The 24,418-nt window shown below is 41.6% G+C and overlaps 1 protein-coding gene across 3 annotated transcripts in view; it reads right to left on the bottom strand.

The window, feature by feature from the left end:
- Nucleotides 1-24,418, bottom strand: part of lrrc4ca (leucine rich repeat containing 4C, genome duplicate a) — a 504,766-nt gene that overhangs the window by 394,151 nt on the left and 86,197 nt on the right. For all 3 annotated transcript variants that reach the window (XM_063061796.1, XM_063061795.1, XM_063061794.1), the window contains exon 2: nt 5,560-5,759. The gene's annotated coding sequence lies outside the window, so the exon portion shown is untranslated. The remainder of the gene's footprint in view (nt 1-5,559; nt 5,760-24,418) is intronic.

Genomic DNA, 24,418 nt, shown 5'->3' with positions numbered 1-24,418 from the left:
CTGGAATTTTTAAGAGGTTTTTGACAGCGTGCTAGACATGAGGCTACTAAAAAGATAAGAGCCCATGGTATTACAGGAAAGATACTAGCATTGATAGAGCATTGGTTAACTGGCAGGAGGCAAAGAGTGGGAATAAAAGGGGCTTCTAGTTGGCTTCCATTGACCGGTGGTGTTCCGTAGGGATCTTTTTGAGACTGTTTCTTTCCATACTATATATCAATGATCAGGATGATGGAATTAATGGCTTTGTGGCCACAGTTGAGGATGATACAAAGATAGGTGGAGGAGCAGGCAGCGTTGAGGAAGCAGGAAATCTGCAGGACTTGGACAGATTAGGAAAAAAAGGGATAGAAATGGCAAATGAAATACAGTGTAGAGAAGTGTATGGTCATGATCTTTTGTAGAAGGAATAAAACCAGTGAGCAAATTCAGAAAACAGAGGCGCAAAGAGTTTTGGGAGTCCTTGTGCAGCACTTCCCAAAGGTTAACCTATGGGTTGAGTCAGTAGTAAGGAACCAAATGTAATGTGGCATTCATTTTGAGATGACAAGAAGAGAAAAGCAAGGATGTAATGCCAAGGTTTTATAAGATATTGGTCAGTCCATATTTGGTATTGCGAACAGTTTTGAGCTCCTTATCAAAGAAAGGATTTGCTGGTATTGGAGAGGGCCTAAAGTAAGTTCATAAGAATAATCCTGGAAATGAAAAAGTTAATGTATGAGGAGCGTTTGATGGCTCTGTATCTCGAGTTTAGAAGAATGAGGTGGGATCTCATTGAAAACTGTCAAATATTGCATGGTCTAGACGGAATGGACATTAATAAGATATTTCCAATAGTGGGGTAGTCTAGAACTAGAGGGTACACCCTCAGGATATAAAGACATCCCTTTAGAACTGAGATAAGGAGGAATTTCTTTAGCCAGAGGATGGTGAATCTGTGGAATTCATTGCCACATACAGCAAAGTCATTGGGTATTTTTAAAGAGGAGATCGATAGCTTCTTGTTTAAGGGCCTAACAGTTTACAGGTGGAAGGTAGGAGAATGGTGTTGAGGGATAATAACTCAACCAAAATCAAATGGTGCAGATGATTAGTGAGATGAATGGCCTAATTCTACTCTGCTGTCTTATGGTCTTATCGAGATGTCATCCATTGTCCTATTTGGTGGTGGCGAAGTGCAATATGTTGAGTTTGTCTGGGAAGTGGTATTCCCAGGTCCCTCTGTTCTACATCACCGCTTGGTGCCTACTGTTCACCATAAAAACCCTACTCATGGCACATCAGAAATTATTACAGCACAGAAATCAGGGTTTCCATCTGCAAGTCTGCACCAGTCTGCTTCACCAGAGGCCAAGTTTATAGCCTCCCCTTTCTGCCATAAATATAATTGTCATGGTTTAAGTATGATTTGGTTCAGTGATGGCTTATTTTACACCAGTGAAGTAGCTGCCATCATCTAAGGTTGAATTCTGAAAAGGGAGGCCATTACTTTTACTTCAGGGTAAAGATCACTTTGAATATGGAGATTAGGTGTCCTATGATGCATAAAGCACTCTGGAATTTTCAGAAACAGTTTGTGGTATCTGCAACTCTGAAAACTCACCCTCCTTCCTCAGTTTTCCATCTGACTTCACTCCTGTCCACTTTCCACCATCTGTGCACAAACACATACACACTCACACACGGAGGCCTTTCATTTCATTACATCTGTCATAGAGCTATAGGGGAGCCAACAAGTTTCCAGCCTTCCCTGATTGGTGAGCTATTTTGTAGTATTGAGTCAATGCTTGCCGAGTTTCAATCAAATGGAAATGAAGCTACCAGTGAAATTAGTTTTGGGTCCCCTACTAAGTACATTCACTGCATCCATGAATATCAATACCTATACAAAATATAACTCAAGCCTCGATGACTACAGCAATCAGGAATCAGAAGATGCAGAACCTTATAATATGTACAATTAATCAAACCTCATGTCCAAAATATGATTAACCATTAGTTCCAAATAATAGCAAAACTTACCATGAAGAACTTTAATCTTAAAAATCCTGCATTTCAGATAAATATTTCCGGTGTATAAGAATCCATATAGCTACAATTTTAAGAAACCCAGGTAACGATTATAGAAAAGTACATTGTTCTTTTTAACTTCTTACTTTGTATACTCTATTTTTAATTCTAGAATGCTTAAGATTTGTATTTTAAATACAGCATTGATCAACCTTTTGCTCAGAGGTGGGTTCTCACCATCTAGTAAAGCAATTGGGAGATGGGTTGTAGGTCTCACATTTATTATAGCATTCAGTTTAAGACCCAAGGCTTAAGCTTTGAAATATAAAACTTCATTGAAAGGAAATATATTGGCACCTGTTCATTTTGAAGGACGCAATATGGATCTGTGCAGGAAAGCAGCTGAAAGTCGTTTGTACTAATAACAGTAGTACTCTTGCAGAGGGAAGCTCTGAACTCAGCGTACATCAACAATATAATTTAATCAGCATCTCCAAACCTCTCTGCATCTTTCCTAAAGTGTCTAAATAAATATATACATCAAGAGGTTGCATTTACACTGATAGCTCCTTTCAATGAGCCAGATTAACTGTGCTCTTTACTGAAATTGATCGCCCTGCCTGAGAAATGCTTTAACCTCCAACCAGACACACGTCTGTGTGTATTTTTCCCAAGTCCAATCTATTGCTGCAATATAATTTTCATGGGGCTATCAATAAGTCACTTCTTCGCTGATTGCTATCATTTTACGTATTACAAATGGTCAGCCATGGTAAAATATCCACTAACTTTAGGAGATAAAACAATCAAATATACCGACCTGAAAAAAAATGGTATCATCAGCTGTAGTCTGCTTTTGGTGACATTTAGCCTTGTGTTCTGTTGAAAGGAGATGAAAAACAGCCAATCTATGCCCTTTCATCGAACCTTTCCTGTAATCTATTTTAAATGTAGTCTTTGTAAGTGAGGAGCATTGGGTGGGACTATTGCTGACACAGAATTCGACTAAAATGCAATTAGCTAAATCTGAATAATAAAATATAAGTGGCTTTCTTTATCGTATACTTATAAAACAAATCTGTGAGTCAGAATTGAACATCTGTGCATCGTCACAGAGAAAACTTGAGATTAGCCTAGCTGGCACATCTGCTTTTTTCCAACACCCTTGTGCTTGTTAACCTTCACTGACTCTAAAGGCCAATTTATACTTCTGCGTCGAATCTACACCGTGGCCTGACGCGCACCTTCCCAACTATGTAACTACGTGTCGCGGTGACGCAGACCACAGCAACTGTGATTGGTCCACTTGGTAGCATCGTATTTCCTCCTATGCATTTCCGGTTGCTTCTTCTTCTCCGTCATTTTCGAATTGAGAGAGAAGAGAGAAGAAGAAGTTAAACCAAATCGTCAAATCTACCTGCCGACACCTGAAAATATTTGAAGTGCATTTCCTCATCCATGTCTCTCAGTGGCTGGACAAGCACAGAAAATTCACCCTCCTTCAGCCTCAATCCACTCAAAGGTCGTACACACCATCTCCTCCGACGTCTTCTCTCTTTTCTGCGTGGCAGTAATTTCAATAAAAGTACCTCTTGATCAACATTTATTAGCTCCAACTCTAACGTGATGTGCTCAGTTTTAGTCGCCATTGTTTGAAGTACACCAAGAAACTCAACACAGTGGCATAGAAACTCCGCTGCCAACTAGCCTTTTGGCAGTGAATTGCAGAACGACGTAGACACATCAACGCACAAGTATAAATGTTCACAATGGCGTAGGCCACTTGTGTAGGCTATGGCGTAGAGCTTACGCAGAAGTATAATTCAGCCTAGAGTTAAGCAGCACCTTGATTTTGAAATTCCAGTGCTTATAATCAGAATCTGCTTTAGCCCTCACCTCACACAACATACGAACACTACTGTGAATTGTCATGTCAGCAGAAAAGGTTATTGGGTGCAAATTACCATTGCTGCAGGACTTGTATGTGTCCAGGACAAGAAGCGGGCAAGGAAAATGATTGTAGACACTACCCTTCCAGCAAACTGCCTTTTCCAAAAGCTCCCTTCTGGAAAGCTCTATATGTCTACTAAAACAAAATCTTCACACCACTTTAAAAATTTCTTCCCCCCAGGCAGTTAATCTGATGAAGTATTCTAGTTAGACCCTACCCCCAACCTATTCTATTACCTCAGTCACTACACTGCACTGAAAACTCATTAAACCCTTTTCATAATGTTCTTTCCATTGTAAATACATGCTGGTATTTATGTATTTATGCCGATTTTATTCTATATCAGTACTTTAACCTCAGAGTTTATTTTTTATGTATTTTTTATTCTTTATAATTGTTTAATACTATTGTTTGTTGCACGCCATGCACTGACCAACACATCACAGCAAATTCCCAATATATGTAACTGTATATGGTGAATAAAATTGATCCTTGATCCTTGTTCCCTGACCTGTACTTATCTCTCAACTCTCTGCGGCACCATAGAGTAGCTGAAAGAGCAACTGCCTCACTCTACCAGAGACATGGGTTCATTACCAAGTTTGGTTGCTATTTGTGTATATTTTGCATTTTCTCTCAAGGACTTTCATGTGTTTCCTCAGTCTGATCTGGCTTTCTCCCAGGTACCATGCTGTCGGTTAAAGTAACTGGCCTTTGTAAATTGCCCTCAGTGTGTGAACCTGAGGAACATTGATGTGAATAAGGGAAGAATAAAAAAAAAATTGGATTAAGGTAGAAATAGTAATTCATGGTTTGTGTGGATATGGCAATCTGAAGGCTTGTTTCTCTGCTATATCTCAATAAGACTCTAATTCTAGGAGATGCGATCATCTGCCCTGCTTGATCTTGATTATTCTCAAACTTAATCCCTCCAACATTAGAAGCCATTATTTTTATGGCCAAGAACCAAAGCTCTAAAATTTCCTTTGAAATTTTCTACATGACTTTCTCACTTTGACTACTCCTAAAAGCCCAGTGTTATGGTTGACAATCCTAATATCTTTGCAAACACAAGGGACTGCAAAAGATGGAATCTTGAGAAAATAAAAACTGCGGGGGGAACTCAGTGAGTCAAGCAATATCTGTCGGGAGAAAGGAATTGTCAGCATTTCAGGTCATGCACTACATCAAGACTTATCAGGATCCTGATCATGATGATAATGTAATAAGCTGCCATGAAATGGCAATCATGTCATAAAGTATGCAGGCTAATTCTAGGATGTGAAGAGGACATCCCTGTGGAGGAGATAGTTTCATATAAAATTGCAAATTATTTCCTTCAATAAATGCACCAGAGAGGAGATATGGGTAGAATCTGGAATCTTTGGGAATCGTTGAAAAAACTTTACAGTGGAAATGATGCTGCTAGCTTGTATGATTAATTTTCTCCAAAGCAGATTCAAGTGTGATTCAGTACACCTAACGCGCTGGACACCAAACTTTTCATTCCCATCATCCTCCAAGTACACATCATGTGTGTTGTGTTATTGCTTCAAGCCTCTAACTCCAAAGATTATTCCACCAACATCATCACTCACCTGCTGTCTTGTTGGCCCCTCAGGTTCAGTCCTTTCACTGGCTTCTCTAATTCACCTTCAATTAGTAGAAATGCTGCATCCTCAAAGATCTGATGAGGAGGTGCATGTTGATGCTGGTAATTTATATCCAGTACTGGCATAGGCTAGCAGCTTCAGTTGTTGTAGAAAGTGGACTTGTACTCTCTATGGCCCAGGATTAGCTGTTTAAAAAGAGCTACATTTTAGTTCCACAAGTTCTCTTGGGCAGGTCATTGATGCAGCTGATGAACAGCTATTCACATTGCATATTCCAATATTTGTTGCAGCTCTTGAATTCAATATTTGAGTTTAAGAGCTGTGTGGTAATATTGAAGCTCTATAAAACCCTGGTTAGATCACACTTAGATTATTGTGTTCATTTCTGGCCACCTCATTATAGGAAGGATATGGAAGCTTTTGAGAGGTTACAGAGAAGATTTACCAGGATGCTGTTTGGATTGGAGAGCATGTCTTATGAGGATAGTTTGAGCAAGCTAGTGCTTTTCTCTTTGGAGCAAAAGATGGTGAGAGGTGACTTTATAGAGGTGTTCAAGATGAAAAGAGGCATGGACAGAGTGGATAGCCAGAGGCCTTTTACCAGGGTAAATATGGCTACTCCAAGACGGCATAATTTTAAGGTGACTGAAGGAAAGTATAAGGGAGGTGTCAGATGTAGGTTCTTTACACAGAGAGTGGTGGGTGCATGGAACACCATGGCAGGGAAGGTGGTAGAGACAGATGTATTAGGGGCATTTAATAAATTCTACAACTCTGCCAGTTGTAGAACCCTCTGAAAAATAGATACCTTCAAAGTTATCCTTGGGTGAGTTATTATTTTATCTACTCAGGAATGCTGGAGCATTTAGACCTATAGTTGAAAGTAAGCCTATCATCTCTTCCTTGATCTAACAGTGGGGGAAGGGTGGGAAGGGCATCAGTCATGGGGTGGAGGGGAGCATGTGAGGAAGCTCTAAAGCAGACTATCCAATGTTAGCTATAGTGCAATGAGGGGATTAGCTAATCACCTTATTGAGTGAGTGCCTTCAGAGAAGGGTGACCACAACATGTTAAAATTCTTTGTTAAGTAGTTCAAACATAAACTGGGGCCATAAATCTAAACAAAGGAAACTGCAAAGGAATAAAAAGTGAGTTGGCTATGAACAAGTAGGGATCTTCAAAGGAAGGCAATGGAGGACGGTAAGAAATGTAATTGTTATACATTCTTTTTTTAATGCAAAAAACTGCAAAAGGAGAGTGACCCAACCATGGCCAATGAAGAAAGGTGAAGGACAGCATTTGATCCAAAGCAGTTTCATTTCAACTGGCCAGAAAAAAATAGCAATCTTGAAGACTAGAAGCAGGTTAGAATTAGAAATAAAAATTGGGAGATTGATTTAGAGAGTAAACATTTGGATATACAATAATACATTTGCAAGGATCATAAAAGCATATTGTAAAAGCTTCTACAAGAATGTAAAAAAGGCCTTGTTGAAGAAGTCTCTGAACCACTACCACCAACATATCACCTGTGATATGGAGCCAATCCACTTGACCATTGTTAAACCACCATCAAAATTTTTTTACCATGCCATCCCATCCTGCACTTTGGAAAGTCTGATCATCTATATTTTACAGCTATATAGGACGCTGGTCAGACCCCACTTGGAGTACTGTGCTCAGTTCTAGTCACCTCACTACAGGAAGGATGTGGAAACTATAGAAAGGGTGCAGAGGAGATTTACAAGAAATTTGCATGGATTGGGGGGCATGCCTTATGAGAATAGGTTGAGTGAACCCGGCCTTTTCTCCTGGAACAGAGGAGGATGAGAGGTGACCTGATCGTGGGGTATAAGTTGTTGAGAGGCATTGATTGTGTGGATAGTCAGAGGCTTTTTCCCAGGGCTGAAATGGCTAAGAGACTCCTGGATAGGTACATGGAGCTTAGAAAAATAGAAGGCTATGGGTAATCCTAAGTAATTTCTTAAAGTTAGGACATGTTCAGCACAGCATTGTGGGCCGAAGGGCAAGTATTCTGCTGTAGGTTTTCTATGTTTCTATGTTTCTATCTGACTGTACTCATACTTTCAGCATACAGGCAGAGACTGAAGTGTACAACACCTGTAGTGAGGATCAAGAAGGTATGGTCATAGGAGACAGAGGACCATTCACTAGACTGCTTTGAGTCAGTGGGTTAGACAACATTCAGGGATTGATCTTCGAGTCTGAATGAATACACTGGAGTTGTCACTGACTTCCAGACCTGTGTGGATGAATATGTTCATTCAAGAACATACAGGACATTCCCAAACCAAAGCATATATGAATGAGGAGATCTGTGTACCTGCTGAGGGCTAGGTCTGCAGCATTGAAGACAAGCGATCCAGAACTATACAAGAAGTCCAGGTACTACCTACAGAGTCTATTTTAAGAGTGGAAAAAAACACAATTCTGATTGAAATCAGAAATGGAATCAAATATGTGTCAGCTCTGGCAGTTTGCAGGCCATTACCTCCGACAAGTTGAAACCTATCATGAAATGCCCTCAAGTTTACCTGGTCCATTTCCGACACCTCCCTCCCCTTTCTAGATCTTTCTGTCTCTATCTCTGGAGACAGCTTATCTTCTGATGTCTACTATAAGCCTACTGACTCTCACAGCTATCTGGACTATTCCTCTTCTCACATTGTCTCTTGCAAAAATGCCATCCCCTTCTCACAATTCTTCCGTCTCCGCCGCATCTGCTCTCAGGATGAGGCTTTTCATTCCAGGACGAGGGAGATGTCCTCCTTTTTTAAAGAAAGGGGCTTCCCTTCCTCCACCATCAACTCTGCTCTCAAACACATCTCCCCCATTTCACGCACATCTGCTCTCATTCCATCATCCCGCCACCCCACTAGGAATAGGGTTCCCCTGGTCCTCACCTACCACCCCACCAGCCTTCGAGTCCAACATATTATTCTCCATAACTTCCGCCACCTCCAACGGGATCCCACCACTAAGCACATCTTTCCCTTCACTCTCTCTCTGCTTTCCGCAGGGATTGCTCCCTACGTGACTCCCTTGTCCATTCGTCCCCACCATCCCTCCCCACTGATCTCCCTCCTGGCACTTATCCTTGTAAGCGGAACAAGTGCTACACATGCCCTTACACTTCCTCCCTTACCACCATTAAGGGCCCCAGACAGTCCTTCCAGGTGAGGCAACACTTCACCTGTGAGTCGACTGGGGTGATATACTGCGTCCGATGCTCCCGATGTGGCCTTCTATATATCGGTGAGACCCGACGCTCTGTCCGCCAGAGAAAGCAGGATTTCCTAGTGGCCACACATTTTAATTCCACATCCCATTCCCATTCTGATTTGTCTATCCACTGCTTCTTCTACTGTAAAGATGAAGCCACACTCAGGTTGGAGGAACAACACCTTATATTCTGTCTGGGTAGCCTTCAACCTGATGGCATGAACATTGACTTCTCTAACTTCCGCTAATGCCCCACCTCCCCTTCGTACCCCATCCATTATTTATTTATATACACACATTCTTTCTCTCTCTCTCCTTTTTCTCCCTCTGTCCCTCTGATTATACCCCTTGCCCATCCTCTAGATTTTTTCCCCCTCCCCCTTTTCCTTCTCCCTGGGCCTCCTGTCCCATGATCCTCTCATATCCCTTTTGCCAATCACCTGTCTGGCTCTTGGCTCCATCCCTCCTCCTCCTGTCTTCTCCTATCATTTTGGATCTCCCCCTCCCCCTCCCACTTTCAAATCTCTTACTAACTCTTCCTTCAGTTAGTCCTGACGAAGGGTCTCGGCCTGAAACGTCGACTGTACCTCTTTATAGAGATGCTGCCTGGCCTGCTGCGTTCACAAGCAACTTTGATGTGGGTTGCTTGAACTTCCAGTATCTGCAGAATTCCTCGTGTTTGCGATTATGAATGGCAGTGGTGTTTCTCTTCCAGATGAGCACATCTTTTATGCACACTTCTAAAGGGAGAATAAAACTACACCAGAGCAAATCGCTGCAGCATTTGATGACTCTGTGATCTCCATCTTGGAGGCTGATGTCTGAACATCTTTCAAGAGGCTGAACCCGGGCAAGGAGTCAGACCATAATGGTGTACCAGCATGTGGCACCAAAAACCTGTGCCAGCCAACTGGCAGTCATGTTCAAGGATATCTCTTAATCTTTCACTGCTGCATTTGGAGGTTTACACTTGCTTAAAGCGGGCAGCAATCATACCAAAGCCCAGGACGAGCAGCGTGAGCTGCATCAGAAACTGTCACCCAATGACACTCACTCACATCTACTGTGATGAAGTGCTTTGATCATGGCCAGAATCAACTCCTGCTAAAGCAAGGACATGTGCCTCCTGCAATTTGCCAATTGCCACAACAGGTCTACAGCTGATGTAATCTGACTGGCTATCTGCTCTGCCTTGGATCAGCTGGACAATAGCAATACCTTGGTTAGGCTGCTGTTTATTATTGATTTCAATCCAGCATTCAACACCATCATACCTTCAGAACTAATCAACAAGCTCCAAAATTTGGGCTGCAGTACTCCTTCCCTCGACAATTGGATCCCTGACTTCCTCATCAGGAGAACACTGTCAGTGCATATAGAAAATAACGTTTCCTCGTCGCTGACAATCAGCGCTGGTGCAATTCAAGGATGCGTGCTCAACTCTCTCTAAACCCACAATTTGTCTGGCTTGGCATAGTTTAAATGCCATCTATAAATTTGCCAATGACACAATTATTGTTGGCAGAATTTCAGATGGTGAAGAGGAAGCATACAAGAATGTGGTAGACCAGCTGGTTGAGTGGTGTTGCAACAACACTCCTGCTCTCATCGTCAGTAAGACCAAGGAATTGATTGTGAACTTCAGGAAAGAGAAGTTGAGGGAACACACACCAGTCATCATTGCAGGAACAGCAGTGGAAGAAATGAGCAATTTCCACATCCTTGGTGTCAACATCTCCAAAGATCAATCCTCGCCCAACATATTGAAGCAATTACAAAGAAGGCATGACAGTGGCTACATTTCATTAGGAGTTTGAGGAGAATTGCTGTATCATCAAAGACCCACAAATTCCTATAGATATACCATGAAGAGCATTCCAGCTGGTTGCGTCACTATCTGGTACGGAGGGGCATCCATCATTAAGGACCCCCACGACGCAGGACATGCCCTCTTCTCATTGCTTCCATCAAGTTGAAGGTACATGAACCTGAGGACGCACACTCAATGTTTTACAAACAGCTTCCTCTCCTCTGCCATCAGATTTCTTAATGGATAATGAACTCATGTGCTCTACTTCACTGTTTTTGCTGCCACAAAACAACAAATTTCACGATATATTCCCAGTGATATTAAACCTGACTCTGATTATGATTCCAAAAAAGCACCGGATTAATAAAGACAAATGCAGTTTCTTTACAGTCATAAATGAGAGAATTTATGATGGGGATCAAAGAAATTGCAAAGCAATAAAACAATTTTTTTCTGTCTTCCTGGAAGAGAACACAAATAACTTCTAAAAAATGCCAGGGAATCACGATGCAAAGAAATGGAAGAGTTGAAGAAGATTGAAAAGATGAAAGTGCTGGGCAATCAATGTGACTTAAAGCCAGAAGGCTAATAAGTTGCATCCAAGAACACTTAAAGTGGTAGCCATGAAAATTTTGTCTGCAATATTTGTCTTCTTCCAAAATTCTACATGTAATTGACTGTAGATTAGAGACTGGGAAATTTATTTTAACTAATTGTGAAAAAGGTGGAACAACAAACCGATTAGCTCAAACACCAGTAGCAAGGAAAATACTAGAGTCTATTACAAAGAACATTATGAGTAACAAAAGGCAGATTGCATTTGACAAAATTTCCAGAGTTTTTTGATGGTGCAATTGATAAAATAGATTAGGAAAGAGAGTGTATTTGCATTTCCAGAATGTCTTTAATAAAGTTTCATATGAGTAGTGACTGTGCAAAATTAAAGTATATAGTATAGGAATCCTATACTGACAAATCAGTTGACAGATAGAAAGCATAAAATAGAAATAATTGAATCTTTTTAACGGGGAGGACTGTCATATGAGAAGGAAATAGTCTATCTGGACTGTATTTACAAGAGTTTAGAAAAATCAGGAGTGATTTTATTGAAAAATATAATTTGGCTGCATATTTCTCCTGGCTTTGGGGATCACATCAAGTATCACAGTCTCAAGATAATTAGCACCGAGAAGTATAGGAAGGAGGTAGGAGGTAGAGAGTCTAGTGGAATGTGTAATGAAAATAACCTCACCCTCAATGTCAGCAAAATAAAAAAGCTGATCATTGACCGGAACGGGGAGCAGTGCACATGCTGCTGATTATATCAATGGTGCTGACATCGAGGGGATTGAGAGCTTCAAGCTCCTAGGAGTGAATATCATCAACAGTCTGTCCTGGTCCAACCACATAGATTCAATGGCAAAACAGCACATCAGTACGTGTTAAGAGGCTGAAGAAATTTGGTATGACTTTTTGTACCTCACCAACTTTTACAACTAAGAAATGTCTTCTTTCAAAAGGTGGTGAAACCATAAAATTCTCCATTACAGAAGTCTGTGAAGGCCGGGTGCTGAATATATAGTAATACAGTTCTGCATTATGCAAACAGTCCCTTCAGTTCAACGTGTCAATGGCTAACATGGCTTTCGACACATATCACATTTGTCTGCATTTGACCCTCTAAAACTTCCCTATCCATACACTCGTCAGATTAAATGTTGATAATTCATTTGACTTCAATTTCTGCGAAGGATGACTGGTTCAGCTGCATCATCAATACAGGAATTATACCTGTGTTTTGGAATCCTTTGTATTTTAGAAATGGTTTGTAATTTGGAAGTCTTTTGTAAGATAAACATCCTCTGTGAGATTAAAATGTGTTTCTGTGAGATTAAAATGTGTTTAAGAATGCTGTTTGCATTTAAACATGTACCACTGAAAGTAAAGGGACCACGTTTAAATTACTTTGTTAGCTAGAAGTATCTTTGTCTTGATAGGGAGAGGGAACCCACAACTCAAATAGTGGGTATTTCCAGCTAAACCTTTCTTGGAGAATAAACAGGGCAGTGAACTAGTCTTTGAGGATTGGGTAATTATAGGATAACTTCTTTCAACAAATTTCACAAAGTATGCCAGTGATATTAAACCTGATTCTGATTCTAATTCTCTTTAGTAAGGGTACTCCTGGCTATATATATTGGAAAGGGCTTAAGTTTTTTGTCTGAGTTTAGCACTTCACGATCAGCAAACCTAAATCCAGCACAGCTTCTGATCAGTCAAGTACTCCAGACCAGACAGCATTCCTGTGAACCTTTTCTGCACAGTCAATAGTTTCATCATATCCTTTCTATAGTATGGTTGCCAGAGTTGCACACAATACTCCAAATGTGGCCTGATCTCTGGTACTCAATGCCCTGGCTGATGAAGACAGGTATAACATATGACTACTTCACCAATATTTTTTATGTGCTGCCACTTTCCGGGATCTATGAACTTGAATCCCAAGGCCTCATCTTTCAAAAACACTTTCTTGAGCCCTGTGTATGTCCTAACCTAGTTTAAAAGGTATGATTTGACACTGGTTTCAGTTAAATTCTAACAGCTATTCCCTCGCCCCTTTTTCCAATTAATCTAGATTCTGCTGTATCCTTTATCAAACTTTCTTCACCGAATACTAAACTTAACAAAGGAAAAGATAAATAGATTTTTAGATACAAAAGACATCAGGGAAAATGGAGAATGAGTGGGAATATGATTCTGAGAGGAAGGATATACTCTGAATGTTTTGAATAGTGGAGCAGGTTTATAACAACAAATTGTAAACTCTTCTTTCTGTTTCTCTACGTTTCTGTTTCCTTCACCAGCTGGACATTGAGCATCATTTGCACAGAACTTAGAGAAAAAAATTGACCACACAGGATCCAAAACCATATCTGATTTATTGGGATACAGTGAGGAATAGGCCACACCGACCCTTCGAGCCATGCTGCCCAGCAATCCCCCAATTTAAGCCTCGCCTAATCACAGGACAATTGACAATTACTAATTAACCTACCAACCAGTATGGCTTGGGACTTCTGGAAGAAACTGGAGCACCTGGAGGAAGGTCACAGAGCGCGTGACCGCAAACTCTTTACAGGCAGCATCGAGAATTGAACCCAGGTTGCTGGGACTGTAAAGCATCGTGCTGATCACTACACTAACTGCCACCCCAATTCTTCTCTGAATTTAAAGTAATAGATTGATTATGTTTTATTATGACCATGTCAGTTTTCCACATTTCCCATAAATAGCACCCATGTTATTAGATCTTACAAGATTTTACATAGTTTGATGCATCAAAGAATGGAGAAAGCCATTTAAAAAGCTGATTTCTATAAAACTGTAGTTACCTAGGAATAAAGGAATTAAGGTATACTAGTATAAAAGGAGTATGTAGTATAGGTTGAAAAGATTTCGGGAGGAAAGTCCATGTAACTGAAGGTAATATTGTCAGTGGAATATACTTCTGTCTGAATTTGGGTGACTGCTGGGATCGCAGCCCTGAAGAGATCTGAAAACACAAATTAGAGATTTGAAAACACAAATCCAGTTAAAACCTTTAAACCAGTAACTGTTTTAGGTCTGCAAGGTCAGGGCTGAAACAGAAGCAGCCTGAAATCAGGTTGGTGCATAGGTGTCTAGGTGGAGATAGAGGCCACCTAGATAGTGTGTGTGTCTGTGTGTGTGTGTGTGTGTGTGTGTGTGTGTGTGTGTGTGTGTGTGTGTGTGTGTTTGTGTGTGTGTGTCTCTGAACAAACAGATGCACACATGACAGGTAGCACCCACACATGTGTCTACCTTTATTTGTGAGCATTCAGCAGAACCTGCTCTCCTGGAGCAAGAATTTGCTCTGAGATGCTCCCATGATTGCTGATCTGCAACAACCACCATGTGTTAAAGGAAATCTCACACAGACTACTTCCACCCCCCAGCAATATTGGTCTCGGTCCTAGTTTATTTTTATTGTCACATGTACCAAGATATAGTGAAAAATGTTTTTTACATAATGTTCATACAGACTAAATCATTACACAGTGTATTGCAGTAGAATAATAAGAAAGCTGAATAAAGTGTAAAAGGAGCATCTGGATTGGCGGGACCTCAAGGTCAATACCAACAGCGCTAGAACTGAAACTCCTTTCCCATCTGTGGAAAAGGCTATGCTTCCCACATGACCAAATCAGTCAGCTCAGAATCTACAAACCCACACTTAGAAATAGGTCAACATTGATCCTGAGGAACTGCCTAAGAAGGAGAGGAAGTAAAACAGGACTTGGTCTGAGATAGGAGAGCAGAAAAAGAAGTGAAGTTTGAGAAGGATAGTCTGAAGAGTAATGGAAAAAGCAGTAAGGAATGCTTAGAGTTTTCCTTTGAATGCTTACATTTTTGATGAGCTGGAAAGAAAGGTTTTCTGCAATAAATGTCTTTTGACAGCAGAGTCTGGCTCACAGCAATGCCAGGATTTGCACTGGCTGCTGTTTCCTTCATAAATCAGCATTAAAATAAAAGCACTGGCTTGGCTATACTTCTTGCAACTGTTAGGGTCATGCAAAGAATAAGTAAGCCACATCAGTGATTTAGATGGCATGTGGCACACAAGTGTCTAGAAATCACATTGCACCATTACTTGGCATACGAAATAATTGCTGTGTGTAGTGTTAATGACCAATCTAGGAACTCCACCCACAGAAAAGAAAAAAAAACACAAAATTAGGGAAAAAATCTTGAGAAATTCTGAAGGAAACTTAGCTAGAAGAGCTTCCACCATGATGAATGTTCGAAAACATGACCTATACAGTTCCCAATAACAAATGACCGGAAAAATCATAGAAATGTAAGAACACAAGAAAATAGTAACATGGGTCACCATTCGAAAAGATCATGGTTCATCTTCTCCAGGCCTCATTGCCTCTTCTTGCCAGTTCCCCATGGCCATCAATCAATTCTAAAAGCTGATCTTTGAATAGCGCAATGCTCTAAGCTCCACAAGCCTCTGAGCTAAAGAAAAGCCATGTCTTTGTTGTTAGAGTTTCAAAGACTAGTCACAGCTTTAAAATTATATTTTCCACAACAAAAGTGGAAGGAAAAGAGAAAAAGAGATAAAAACCATCTTACTTCTCCACTCCACCCTTCTTTCTTTGCAATATGATTGTTGAGGCACATTGAACTGTATGTCATGCAATGCAAGGCTGGTCTGAACACCCTGCAGAAATCGCAGCATATATCTTTGCTGTGCATATCTGCATTAAGTATTGTGAGATCCAGTAATGATGTGTGAAATATGCAGAGCATTAAAAATTCAGGCAGGCAGATGCACATGGCTACGCATCAATGCCCCAGTGGGGTCTAGTGGATTCAATCTCCTTAATAACAGTGGCATGATTTACTCCCCATTTTCTTGGGAGTTAAAAGTAAAAGACACAGGTCACAAACTATTGCTTCAATCTCTTGTCAGTCTGACAAAGGTGAATGTCACGCATTTAGATGATGTCATCACATTTGTGTATGACACTGGAAAATATCAGCTACATTAAAATGAATCTTGCCAAGAAATGCCCATCTGTTTGATAACAGTCAGTATTGTAACTGAAAATGTTCATTATTGTGCTAAAACATGTAAATGAGTTTTGTGTATGATTTGCATTTTTAAAAAGGTTGAAATGCATCCAATTTCAATGGTCAGACTCCTAATTTTCACTTAACTTTCAACTGTACCTCTGAAAAAAATATACTATACTATACTAAGACATATACTACATAGTACTTAGACATATACTACATATTTACATGCTTTTAATGTAAATGATTCAGATAACTTTTTAAAAGAACATATACAAAACAACTCACATAAAATGCTGGAGGAGCTCAGCAGGTCAAGCAGCATTCATGAACCACTCACTGACCCAGCATTCAGTCCATTATAGGATACACAGCTAACCAGAGGAAAACAAGCACAGTCAGTCCTCTTTCCTATGCATGCATAAGAGGAACAAGTGCTTGGCAACACTGGGATGCCCATGCTGAGAGTGCGAGTGAAACCACTGATGATGGCTACATCTCCAGACCTAATCCTGCTTTTGCAAAACCTAGTTCCCCTGCAGCCTACGCTTTCTACTTATTTACAGACTGCAGATGATACTTTCAAGTTGAGCCAGTGGTAAGGAAGGCAAATGAAATTTTTGCCTTAATTTCAAGAGAACTAGAATGTAATTCTGAGGCCTTATAGGCATTGGTCAGACCGGAGTAATATGAGAGGTTTTGGTCTCTTATCTAAGAGACGATGTGCTGGCATTGGAGAAGGTCCAGAAGAGTTTCTCAAGAATGATTCCTGGAATGAATGCCTGATGGTTCTGGCCCTGTACTTGCTGGAGTTTAAATGAATGAGGGGGTATCTCATTGAAACCTATTGAAAGGCCTAGACAGGATGGATGTGTAGAGGATGATTCCAACAGAAGGGGAGTCTAGGGCCAGAGGGCATTGCCTTCAAATAAAGGGATGCCCCTTTAGAACAGAAATGAGGAGGAATTTGTTGTGCCAAGAGATATATGAATCTATGGATTTCATTGCCACAGATGGCTGTGGAGGCCAAGTCATTGGGTATATTCAAAAAGAAGGTCGACAGATTCTTGATTAGTAAGGGTGTCAAAGGTTATGGAAGAAAGCATGAGAATGTGGTTGAGTGGAATAATAAATCAACCATGATGGAAAGGCAGAGCAGACTCGATGACCTGAATGTCCTAATTCTGCACCTATGTCTTATTTTGGCCTTAGATGGGCAAAATCAACTAAGTTTCTTGCCTGTAAGAATTCTCTCCTCTCTTCCGGTTGATTCAATTCTGGGGAAGTAAAACTGGTCTTAGGGATCTCTGGGAATGGATAAGATTTGCATCTCTAAACACAAGAGATGTTGCAGATGCTGAGCAATACACACAAAATGCTGGTAGAACTCGACAAGTCAGGCAGCATCTATGGAAGAGAATAAACGGTTAGTGATTTAGGCTGAGACCTTTCAGCAAGCCTATATAGTTGCTGCACTGTGCTGAAGAACGGCCTCAGCATGAAACATCGACTGCTTATTCCACTCCACAGATGTTGCCTGAATTGCTGAGTCATTCCAGAATTTGGGTGTGTTGCTCAAGACTGGCTTCCTGTTCAGTGGCTTAACTGGAATGCAGAACAGTGAGGTAAAGCAGAATGTCCTGGATTTTCCTGGGAATTACTGACAGTTATCATTGATAGGAATTTGGGACTCTTGCCTTTGTCTGCATGATTGTGGAAACCCAAAGGTTCTTCTTCGGTCCTTGCAATTGTCTGTTTTATGCAATTTTGCAGAGAACTCGTGGGGCTGAAGGGTACCTATACTGATTCTCAGATCTTATGTTGGCTACTTACTGTGGGGTCCAGGACAGAGTACCAACACTTCAAACAAAGGTCTCTACACTGAAATACAATGTATGTACTAGAGTAGCATATTAGATTTTGTAAACCCTTGCATGAATGAGCGTCAGGTCTAGGACAATATAACACTTTCTGATCTTGTAGAACATGAGGTCTGTAGAGTAAGCAATGGGAACATCTGTCAGGTGGTTTGATTGTTGGATTCGAGCTTATTGCTGATATGCAAACTTTAGCGTACTTTGTAAGCCCAAGGAATGTTGTGTGTCCAGACATGAGTGAATGATGTCACAATAGGTAACCACTAAAATGCCAATCTACCTGGATTCGGGCTTATTGTCTATCTGTAAACTTCAATGTACTTTGTAAGCCCAAGAAATGTAGTGTGTCTGGACATTGTGAGACTTATGAACAAAGAGTGACCAATAAAATGTCTAATTGATTTATGAGAGTATGCTGAATGCTGTGTTAATGAGCACAGGGTGTGTTTGGGGGGAGAAAAACAGGCTGTGTCAATGGAATGAGAGCAAAAGATCAAAAAGTTAGTCTCTGTACTTTGTGAAACTTGTGTATACATTGATGTGCTTTTTGAGGTTTTCTTTGGACTTCAGCCAGGGTCTAAATCGTGAACAATGGCTGAGACCAAAGTGTGGTTTCATAAGCGAGTCGGAAATCAGAGCTCCTCCAACAGCGGCAATCAAGTGGTGGTTAAGAATTATGAGTCCAGAAATCTTCCTGACTTTCTGAAATGTTTGTAACTTCCTGTGAAGTATATTTTGATTTACTTGTGTGATAATAAATTAAGCTCACAGCAAGATTACTTTGTTGTGCTTGCACACTTATTGCCACACCTCCTAATTTGGCTCTGATCAACCCAATCCATTACACTTTGGTGAAGTGACTAAGGTCTAGGAAAATGTGGAAGCGGACAAGCAAGTCGAGCAATATAATATTCGAGACATATCAGGTCCCCAGAGGGACGGATACCTCCATGAGTTTTGGATTGCTGGCTAATATTCTGAGTAAATGGGGTCTTCGCAGATGTTGGAAGAAGGTATTTACTGAATTGTTTGATGTTAAGCTTCCATGTGTAGTATCATAATGCCTTAACAATGTAGCTTTTCCCTCTAGGAGGGATTCTCTGCTCCAGGTAGGGTGGGTCTCCATGGCTGCATTGCAGCAGCTGCATAGCGTTAAAGGTGAGTTCTGTCAGGAAAAGAAGTGTCTACAGTGTGAGTTGGGTTCTCAGAACACTATATTAAGTGAAACAGCAAACAGGAGCGCACCGAATGCTCCAAGACTAAACAAGTTGCCATGGTATATAGATTGTCGATTGTAATGCAAATGCACCATATGCAGTGTAGCTGAATGACAATGGATCCTGTAAATGTCCGATATATGGTCCTGTAGGAGTATTGGGACCCAGCCACATTGGGATGGAGTTATTTGATATAGTCATAGTCATACTTTATTGATCCCAGAGGAAATTGGTTTTCGTTACAGTTGCACCATAAATAATAAATAGTAATAGAACCATAAATAGTTAAATAGTAATATGTAAATTCTGCCAGTAAATTATAAAATAAGTCCAGGACCAGCCTATTGGCTCAGGGTGTCTGACCCTCCAAGGGAGGAGTTGTAAAATTTGATGGCCACAGGCAGGAATGACTTCCTATGACGCTCTGTGCTGCATCTCAGTGGAATGAGTCTCTGGCTGAATGTACTCCTGTGCCCACCCAGTACATTATGTAGTGGATGGGAGACATTGACCAAGATGGCATGCAACTTAGACAGCATCCTCTTTTCAGACATCACCGTGAGAGAGTCCAGTTCCATCCCCACAACATCACTGGCCTTATGAATGAGTTTGTTGATTCTGTTGGTGTCTGCTACCCTCAGCCTGCTGCCCCATCACACAACAGCAAACATGATAGCATTGGCCACCACAGACTCGTAGGAGATCCTCAGCATCGTCCGGCAGATGTTAAAGGACCTCAGTCTCCTCAGGAGATAGAGACGGCTCTGACCCTTCTTGTAGACAGCCTCAGTGTTCTTTGACCAGTCCAGTTTATTGTCAATTCGTATCCCCAGCTATTTGTAATTCTCCACCATGTCCACACTGACCCCCTGGATGGAAACAGGGGTCACCGGTACCTTAGCTCTCCTCAGGTCTACCACCAGCTCCTTAGTCTTTTTCACATTAAGCTGCAGATAATTCTGCTCACACCATGTGACAAAGTTTCCTACCGTAGCCCTGTACTCAGCCTCATCTCCCTTGCTGATGCATCCAGCTATGGCAGAGTCATCCGAAAACTTCTGAAGATGACAAGACTCTGTGCAGTAGTTGAAGTCCGAGGTGTAACTGGTGAAGAGAAAGGGAGACAAGACAGTCCCCTGTGGAGCCCCAGTGCTGCTGATCACTCTGTCGGACACACAGTGTTGCAAGCACACGTACTGTGGTCTGCCAGTCAGGTAATCAAGAATCCATGATACCAGGGAAGCATCCACCTGCATTGCTGTCAGCTTCTCCCCCAGCAGAGCAGGGCGAATGGTGTTGAACGCACTGGAGAAGTCAAAAAACATGACTCTCACAGTGCTCGCTGGCTTGTCCAGGTGGGCACAGACACGGTTCAGCAGGTAGACGATGGCATCCTCAACTCCTAGTCGGGGCTGGTAGGCAAACTGGAGGGGATCTAAGTGTGGCCTGACCATAGGACGGAGCAGCTCCAGAACAAGTCTCTCCAGGGTCTTCATGATGTGAGAGGTCAATGCCACCGGTCTGCAATCATTGAGGCCGCTGGGGCACGGCGTCTTTGGCACAGGGATGAGGCAGGACGTCTTCCACAGCACAGGAACCCTCCGGAGCCTCAGGCTCATGTTGAATACATGGCGAAGTACTCCAGATAGCTGAGGGGCACAGGCTTTTAGCACCCTGGTACTGACACCATCTGGTCCTGCAGCCTTGCTTGGGTTGAGACGTTTCAGCTGTCTTCTCACCTGTTCAGCTGTGAAGCCCACCGTGGTGGTTTCGTGTGGGGAAGGGGTATAGTCATGAGAGCAGGGTGGGGGACTGTGAGGAGGGGTAGGAGGGAAGAGTGGAATATGTGTTGGTTGTGGTCCGCCAACAGATGGCTCATGTGGGGGATGGGCAGGGGCCACAATGTCAAATCTGTTAAAGAACAGGTTAAGTTCATTGGCCCTGTCCACACTGCCTTCAGCTCCTCTGTTGCTCGTTTGCTGGAACCCATTGATGGTCCTCATCCCCCTCCAGACCTCTCTCATGCTGTTCTGCTGGAGTTTCCACTCAAGATTCCTCCTGTACCTATCTTTAGCCTCCCTGATCCTGGCTTTCAGGTTCCTCTGTATTGCCCTCTGCTCCTCCCTATTTCCATCTCTAAACGCCCTCTTTTTAGCGTTCAGGATGTCCTTAATGTCTTTTGTCACCCATGGCTTGTTATTTGAATAACAAAGGACAGTTCTTGTCGGAACATTGCAGTCCACACAGAAGTTGATGTAATCAGTGACGCACTCTGTGAGCCCATCAATATCCTCTCCATGTGGCTCACAGAGTGCCTGCCAGCCTGTCACCTCAAAACAACCCTAGAGCGCCTCATAAGCCTCCTCCGACCATTTCCTCACTGTCCTCGAGGTTGCAGGTTTACTCTTCACCAGAGGCACATAGCAGGGTTTTAGATGCACCAGGGTTTTAGATATGATGACGATACAGATGGAGACGAAAACTATGTAATCAAGGCTCACCCTCCATTAGTTAAAGAAGAACAGTGAAATGCAAATGAACAAAATCAGATGCCGCGGCTGTCCCTACTACCAGTGAGATCACTATCTGTAACTACACTACCACCGAATTACCGGATTCAGCCCAGTAGCTGTATCAGCATCCAAGGCTATCCTTGCCCAACAGCCCACCTATCTTTGGGATTTAGAAGACTCCCAACTTTTTTTAAAAAGTATGTATGAATTGACTCAGTTAGGATGACCTGGGGTACTGTCGCCATTGCCTTACCCGTCTCCTTGTCAAGAGGGCCTCCCTGTTGAACTGCAATTTTCTGTTAAAGATTATGTGGCTGTCTGGAGCCTTTGGCAGAAGAATAGATGAGTGATTATGCCTCTAGGTTTCTGGTCACCAAAGCTTCCTGATGCTGCCACCAGATACACTGCATTTGAGAAAGAATTTCTTGCCTGCTACTGGGCTTTAACAGAGACTGAAACACAGACAGGAGACTTTCTTGCCTCTCTCTGCCCTAACCTTCCCATTGCTGGGTGAGTACTCTTTCAAACACTCATCATGGTAAGGCAAGCACAACAGAGTTCAATTATCAAACTGAAATGGTTTATTTCTGAATGAGGGTAATGGGCTGGGTTGCCAGACTCAAATTATTCGAGTGTCCAGGAGATGCGGTAATAGATATATAAGCACAACAAAGTAACTAAAGCCTAATTTATTATCATAAAAATAGAAAGCACAGATAAATCTCACAAAATACTACATAGCAAGTCATAAAGATTTCAGGGCTCTGAATTCTTAGTCACCACTCGATTGTTGCCGTGATAAGGAGAACTGCAAATTCTAACTCACTCAGGAAATTACCCTGGGTGCTAGGCACCAATCATGAATCTTGGTTTAGCTAGGCCAAGTCCAAAGAACTGAGTGAAATGTACCCCAAAATATGAGTTCCACAAGCATACAGAAACAGACAAACTCTTTAATCTTTAGTTCTCATGCTATTAACTGAGCCTGGCATCTTTCATTGAAGCAACTCAAGTTCATTAACATAGTGTTCAGCATACTCTTATAAATCAATTAGACACTTTAATGGTCACTCCTTATCCATTAGTCCACTAATGTTTGTTTAGTTACAAAAGAACATTAATATTACATAAAAGCGATAAGCTCAAATCCAAAAAAGAATCCATCAAGGCAATTTGGCATACACTAAGAGAGAGTCTATATATAGACAGATATATAGTCATTAACAGACCTCTTCATATTAATGGTGCCTGAGACTAAGAAAAAATCCAGCAGCTATCAGCAAACATTAGACATTAACAACTCCACAATGTTTACCTTGTACAGATACTCTACATGCTGCGAGCTCACAAAGAGTTAAACTGTCATTTTGAACTGTTCAGGTATTCATCCAGAATTTACAGACATTAGTTCAACACGAGCTTCAAAGAGACCTGACAGTATTAATAAAATACACAAACTGGTTGTTGAGTCCCCTCAGGCTATGTCACCCATGCTTGGAGCTACTCCAATTGAGATATCACCTGTTGTGTGGGGTGTTCCCTTTGATTTTCTGACTCCTGCTCAGCAGCAGCGTGCCTGGTTTACCAATGGTTCTGCGATATGGAAGAATGGTTGTCAGCATTGGAAGGTTGCTGCCTCTCACCCAACAAGCTCTGAAGAAGGCAGGCTCTGATGGGTCCAGTCAATATGCAGAGGTCATAGCATGGCACACTCTCATTATGCATGAAACTGAAGAAGCTTATATTTATACTGATTCTTAGGCTGCTGTTAATGGAGTCGCTGTCTGGTTGCCCCGGTGTCACCAGTAGTGTTTTACTCTTGTGGGGAATCCCTTATAGGGAGCAGAGTTATGGAAAGACATATGGTGCTGATTATCGTGTGTTACTATTACAGTTTACACTTCAACACCCATTAGAAAGATGATTCGCTGATGACAAGATTTAACAACAATGCAAACTCGCTTATGTTGACATGGTGACATCTATCCCTCAGCCTCAATTAACATTCTTACTACTTGCTCAGTGGGCCCATGAGTCTTCTGGTCATTTGGAAGTACAGAATACTGTGGAGTGGTCGTGGAAGTGGTGATTATTCCTTCCAACACATATAACTCATACAATAGTAAGGAATTGTGGGCTATGTTTAGAAATTAAGGACGGACATCTTCCAAAACAACGCTTGGTTGCCATTCAACATGAGAGTGCCCCTGCTCGGATTTGGCAAATACATTATGTCAGTCCCTCTCCTTTGCAGAAGCAATTCCAGTACCTCCATACTATGCTGGACACTTATTCTAGTCTTTTGATGGCAATCCCTGCTGTTAAAGCTAATCGGGATGGTAGCTTCAGGAATTAGAATATATTTTTACTGCCTATGGTGATCCCCCTAAAATTCAATCCGATAATGGTTCACACTTTTCAGATTTCAGGATGCAAGGGTGGGCTTTTTGTGATGGTGGATGGTGGGTCTTCCATGTAAACTAAGCCAGTGGCCAGACTTGATGAATGAATGACCTATTAAAACAGAAAATAGATTTACTGAAACTTGTCCAATCCTTATCTGGATGGTTACCTGTCCTTCCC

This window comes from Mobula hypostoma, chromosome 11 (assembly GCF_963921235.1).
Source record: "Mobula hypostoma chromosome 11, sMobHyp1.1, whole genome shotgun sequence".
Taxonomy (NCBI): Eukaryota; Metazoa; Chordata; class Chondrichthyes; order Myliobatiformes; family Myliobatidae; genus Mobula; species Mobula hypostoma.
Note: the sequence above shows the minus strand (reverse complement) of the source record. Positions and strands in the feature narration are given on the sequence as shown.